This window comes from Larus michahellis, chromosome 3, assembly GCF_964199755.1.
Source record: "Larus michahellis chromosome 3, bLarMic1.1, whole genome shotgun sequence".
NCBI classification, from domain to species: domain Eukaryota; kingdom Metazoa; phylum Chordata; class Aves; order Charadriiformes; family Laridae; genus Larus; species Larus michahellis.
In genome coordinates, this window is record NC_133898.1 from 54,735,783 (window position 1) to 54,741,791 (window position 6,009).

Genomic DNA, 6,009 nt, shown 5'->3' on the forward strand with positions numbered 1-6,009 from the left:
ATTTATCAAGCCATTTACATGCGGTTTCTTTCTTTCAATAACAGTGTGTGTGAGGGAAGAACTTAAGAAGGAGAAAGGAGGAATTATTGCAGTATGTAATTGTATGGTTAATCTTTACCCTCTTCTCTCGCAAAATACTGAGACATGTTGGAATATGGCCATTTTGGGATGGTGCTGTCTGGGGTAATCCAAAAAGAGAACATTTTTTAAAGAGACTGTGGAAATTTTGATATTGAGTCTCAATACCTTAATAGGCTTCCTCTCTCCCTGCGCGCACGCACACCCCCTGCACCCCACCTCAGGTAGCATTGGAAAGAGAATGGAGCCATGCCAGCTTCACTGATTAAGAGTAATCTAAACTTAGAGCTCAGTATTTGCATTTGATTTAAAAGATTATAGGGCTTGTCACTACATGCTATTACTCTGGAATAGCTAATTGGTTTTAATTTCGCTTCTTGCTTTAATCCTAGTAACTTTTCAACTCTAGGATATGTCCTGCCACTAGAAACCTGTGCTGCTCTGATCACATGCACTCTCCTGTGTGAACTGCTCCTGTTCCACCACAGTAAGATTGGGCATCCCATGGTCTTTTCTGTCTTGCTGCAGTGTCAGCTGCTGTTGTCTTTCATGTTTTCAGACAGAAAAGAATTTCTCACCTTTCTGAGCAAGTGCCGCTAAGGAATGCGACACCCTTAGGAATTCAAGTGGGAGACAGTACCAGCTAAGTGCTCAGTCTGTTTTTCATTCCCCTTTTCTCCCCAATTTGAGCTTGAGATTTCTTGACTCACCTCTTCAAGGGGAGACTTTGACTGTAACTTACTACAGCATGAAAATAGCCTCTTCTCTTTGGTGTTGCAAGATTAAGTGTCCTCAATCTGGAAGCTTGCTGATTTATGATTCAAATGTGGAAGTCATCTGGTAGCACTGTAATAAATGAGCAGAAAGCAATAACCATCACTGCGGGGTCAGAAGAGAAGAAATTACTTGCCAGGCTTCTTTAATAAGCTGTAATAAACAGCTACCTGTAGTGAACTTTGTTCAAGCTCCCACAACTGTCTCATGTTATATAACCACTTCAGCTACTGCTGCTATGTATAGTATATTCTTCTTTTTCATTTTGCTTCTATGACTTGCTGCATGAAGAAGGGAGCTTTCCCTACTCTAAAAGCAGCAGAAAACTCTTAGCCACGGTACTGCAAATACAGCCTGCCAGCTCTTCAAGAAAACACATTCTCAGTAAAACATAACCCACAATGCTGTGGAGAACTATCTTTTGTTCTCTGTACAAAGGACAATGGTGCCATCTAAGCAAGGACAGCAATGTAGAGAACTGAGGGGAAAAAAGGGATTTTAAAAAAAAAAAAGCCTCAATAAGTTTACAGACTGAGAGAAAGCAGCAAGAAGGGGAGAGTTTGCTCCTTGGGACCAAGACAGGTTTTGACATCAAAGTAAAGCATTTAGAAAATTCAATCCCAGATTAGGATAGAGAAGTTCCAGCTACTCCAGTGCCTTCCCGGAGCTCTCATATGAATGTATTATGATCCAACTAATACGTAGGACATCAAATTATTGAATGTAGTTACTTCAACTGTATGTGTTTCCAGTGTACATGAACTGGCAGTCTTACACTGCCATAGGTGCAGACACATTATTACTTTACATGGCAGTTATAAGAAAGTGAAGTAAGTCAAGAGGAGCAGGAATAAAAAGAGGAGATAGAGAAGAAGAATAAAAAACCTACTAGTGTGATATGTTTGTTGGTAAGGGCACAAAGCCCTTTATGAATAAGGCCTGTTTCTTCATGCTAACGTGACAGACTACCGGCAATATAAAATGGTAACAGGAAAGATTCACAAGCACAGTTACCAGCTCTCTTAGGTTTTCAGGCTGTGTCTCACAGGATACTTTGATCCTGTCTGCACTTGAGGAAGAACAGTGCTGACCGTCTAATGAAATATGCCTGCAGTTCTGCTTCTAAAGAGCTGGAGTATTTCTGCTGTCATCTTAGGCAGAGGATAAAAAGTTTATTCCGATTGAATAAGACATTGCTGCAAGTTTCGCTCTCTTTGTAAAGTGGAAAAGCAAGCAGTCTGGTGTTTTAAAATGAGGCAATTTCTTTATTAAATAAATTGTGTAGAAGTCTGTTTCTCCCCACCCAACTCCTTTCTGCTTTTGCTGATATAATGGCTGCCAGTGCATTGCATTTAGTCACTGTGGTAACCGCTTATAAATAACCAGTGTCCATAGAGTCAACCCAATAGCAAAATAGAAATATTAGCTTCCTGGATAACCTGCTCTGAGTGTCATCACTAAGGTCCTGCTCCTTCAAGATCATCACCTCTCTCTATCACACGGCCTAACCCTCACTATGCTATTGCTCTCTTCTTTTCCTACTTTTTCTCCTCCTCCCTCTCTTCCCACCTTTTTTAACACTAGGTTTCAAGTAACTATGGCAACAAGCGTGGGAATTCTCAGCCTATTCATTTCATCTGAAATCTGGGTCATGACTTTCTCATTAAGTGAAACTATTGTGTGGGGATAACTGGCCCAAACTCAGCCGTTGGCGCAAGAGAAAGCGGCACCAGTTACGGCAGCACTTGCAAGTACTTACGTGACAGCTGTATTTGGTCCACTATGTAGAAATATATAAAGGTACAAAGCAAGCCTTTTATAGTTTTGAAAGTATTTAATAATTTTGAAAGCATTTAACCCATAACTTACCCAGGGGAGAGCCATGCTGTAGCTTGCTTTAATTGGTGTTGATTTATAGAATGGTTGGAATAGTCTCATATCATGCTTGATGTCCTAGGGTATATAATAACTGAAGGGATGCCTTCTCGGAGTGGTATTGAGTGATGTAAATGAGACTAGTGGCCTCTCTCATTCTTTGAAGAGGACATGTGGTGCTGTGAAATCTTAAAGCTGTCTCCTGGGAGGACAAGATATTAATCTGTAACCTGTCACTCTGCAGTCTGCCTGGATCTGAGATCACAGCTTAAACACAGAAAGATGTCCAGATTTTAACTTGTAGCAATGATGAGGGAATAGCAAGACTGTCTCAAACATTCCTCTCTTCTACATTTGGATAGACCATGTCTCCTTGACCCTGGGATCACTTAAAATCCTAAAACAATTACTGTATTTGTTCGTGGGGAAGCCATGCGAAGCAACAATTACAAGGTACTTTTGTACACACTCAATGTTAGTGGTCACCTGGGAGCAAAGCAAAAAGCCAGCAGTGTGATCGGTAACCTCTCTAATGCTTTGTGTTTCTTATACTGTAAATTGGTAAACATCAGTATCAGCTTTCGGACAGATTATTGTTAGGAACAAGAAAGAGTTCGAAAGTTCAAAGGTTTGGCAAGGTACCCAAGAGTGTATCAGCTAACCAAGCCTCTGTGATGCCTGATCTGAGTGCATGATGCCACAGAGAGATGAGCTCACAGGGCTGTTTCTTACTTCCTTGCATTTGTTGTGTTAGCCATGATGAGCTAATCAAGGCTATTACCTTTCCCTCCAAAGCTTTGCAGTAGGTCACAGTGTTGCTGTGACCCACAAGCACACCTAGCGACTAGGTGCCTGCCAAGCACTCAGGGAAACAGCTCTTACGTCTGCAGTTGGTTTTTGTGTGCCTCAGCTCTCTACGTCAGAGACCTATGAGTGAGATCACTTTGTGACACTAAAGAAGCAGTGACTGGATCTGGAAAGGTGTGAGTCACAGCAGAAACAATGACCATGAAGCTGTAATCAAGCCACCAAGTGTGTGCTCTGCCGGACAGGCCTGTGACTCCGGGTGATGGGTGCGAAGTGTCAGACAAATTAGAAGTGATGGATTTCCTGAACTGAGGCATAAGAAAGGGAATGCATTTTTCAGCTTTTGCTTCCTTGCTCCTTGTTTTTGGATCACCACTACCTGTCACTGTCAGTGATGCAGGCTTGTTGGAGGAGGTTCATAATTGCATTTTCAGGAGCACGGATTCTTTTCAAAAGACATGAGGGGCATTCGTCCCCACTGGTAAGCTCCCTTCCTTTCAGTGTGCTTTAGAAGCTGCTGCTTTGTTTAATGAGAAATGTTTGCACCAAGCAGCAGGACTGAGGTGGGGTCTTACCAAGTAGAATGGGCAAGTCCCCAAAGCAGCTCTACGTTTTCTGTTTTTTACCATGCTGCCAGTGAGTCTCTGTAAGAAATCCTTTACTCAGTTTTACTTGGCATTCCTTGTAACCTTTGGCTTTCACCTTTCAGCAATATTCATTCAAATATCCCATTTCCAAAGGTGAAGAATGCAAAGGTGAGGAGGGATATGGGACATTAGAGACTTAAAGTGTAATCAGAGCAATCACGGAACTCTGATTTTTACAGAATAAGGGTTTACAGCTAATAAAGCTACAAGACTGAAGGGTACAGACACTGGTTTATGTACGTTCATTAAAACTATGCCACCGACTGCATTAATTCAGCAAGTTGGCTGAATTCATGTATTTTTCAGGGAGACAATGTTACTTAGCAGATTTTCTAGCTAGCTTCAAATTCAGATGTGGATACATGCAAACTTGTGAGGTCAAGAATCAATGAAATTTGTAAGCAAACCACACAATACCTTAGGAATAGAGAAATAAACTGGAGCTTGAAAATCTGTAATGCCCTCATCATGAACCCAGAAATTAGCTCCAAATGTGATGTTTGTCAGCTAAAGGCAAAATGATATTTTTGTACTGGAAAACAGAAAAAGAATTTGAGCTTTCTAGAAAAGCAGAACAATTTTTTGATCCTACTGTCTTACCAGCCCAAATTCATCAGCACAGAAACACTGAACAACATAGGTCTTCTGAGTTGCCTGTTTTTCATGGCAAGGTAATGACTGTCTCGCGGTATTTCATGATAGTGCAGAGAATTAAGAATTTCTGCTGAGCTGAGAAACCAGGAGAAATAAATTTGGGGTGACTATGCCCACCTTCTGCTCAAGAAAATAGCAGGGAAGCAAACAAAACCCTTTGCCTCATTCAGGAGTGAACCAGCTGTGGGTGCCAGCAGGCACCCAGGCACCAGGCCCAGGCAGCAGCCAGCCGGGAGGAGGGGGCCGCAGTAGGATGCAGAGCCATCTCCCCGCACTGCTCAGGGCTCAGGCAGCCCAGGTTTGCACTGCTCTCCTCTGCTTTACAGTGGCAAGACCGTGGGCTTGTTCCCACTGAAACAAAAACAGAGCTTCAGCATGTTCTCTGCCAGGTGCTTCCATGCCTGCATTCCCTGTACGACCAGAAAGCCACCAGTAATCCAAGGCACAGCCAAACACTCCTGCATAAAGTCATGCAGACCAGAAGAGCAGACCCAGATTTAAATTTTCCGTATCTATCTACAAATTGGGAGTGGAAAAAACAAAATGAACTTTTTTTTTCTTGTTTTTATAGTTTGCTCTCAGATACGCTTCGGAATTAAGATGCTTTTGTAACAAATCATTGTTGGTACTTCAATGCCATCAATTCCGGGGGCTACTTCTGGGCTTATTGGACCTAATCTCCTATCTTTCCATTGCTTAAAGTAGCAGTCCTATCATGCTCACTATACATAGATTTTTTTTTTTTTTAGAAGTAGATAGAAATTATATATAAAGGCTGGTCCTGCCTATATTTAAATTAAAAGAGGTAATGGTGAGGTTCATCACCCTAATTCACCAGACTGCAACTTAGGTGTCTGGTCTGACCTAGTCATCCATGCTTCCTCTAGTCACCAGAGAGCAGAAGGCAATCTCTCCCTTACTAAAATAACTGCCTTAGATGAGAACTGCCCCCGGAAAGTGCCTCTTTCTCTCTATGGACTGTAGCAATCCAGAAAATTGCTCTAAATTTTAGGCTTAATTTTTTGGCTGCATCTAGTTAAATTTAACAAAAGAAATGAAAACGGAAGACTTGAAAAAGGCGGCTGTGATTTTGAAAACTCAGCAACTGCTCGTTGGAGGTAGCACAGGAGATGTGCTCCTGTTGTGAAGGTCTTGAACAGATCATCAGGTGGGA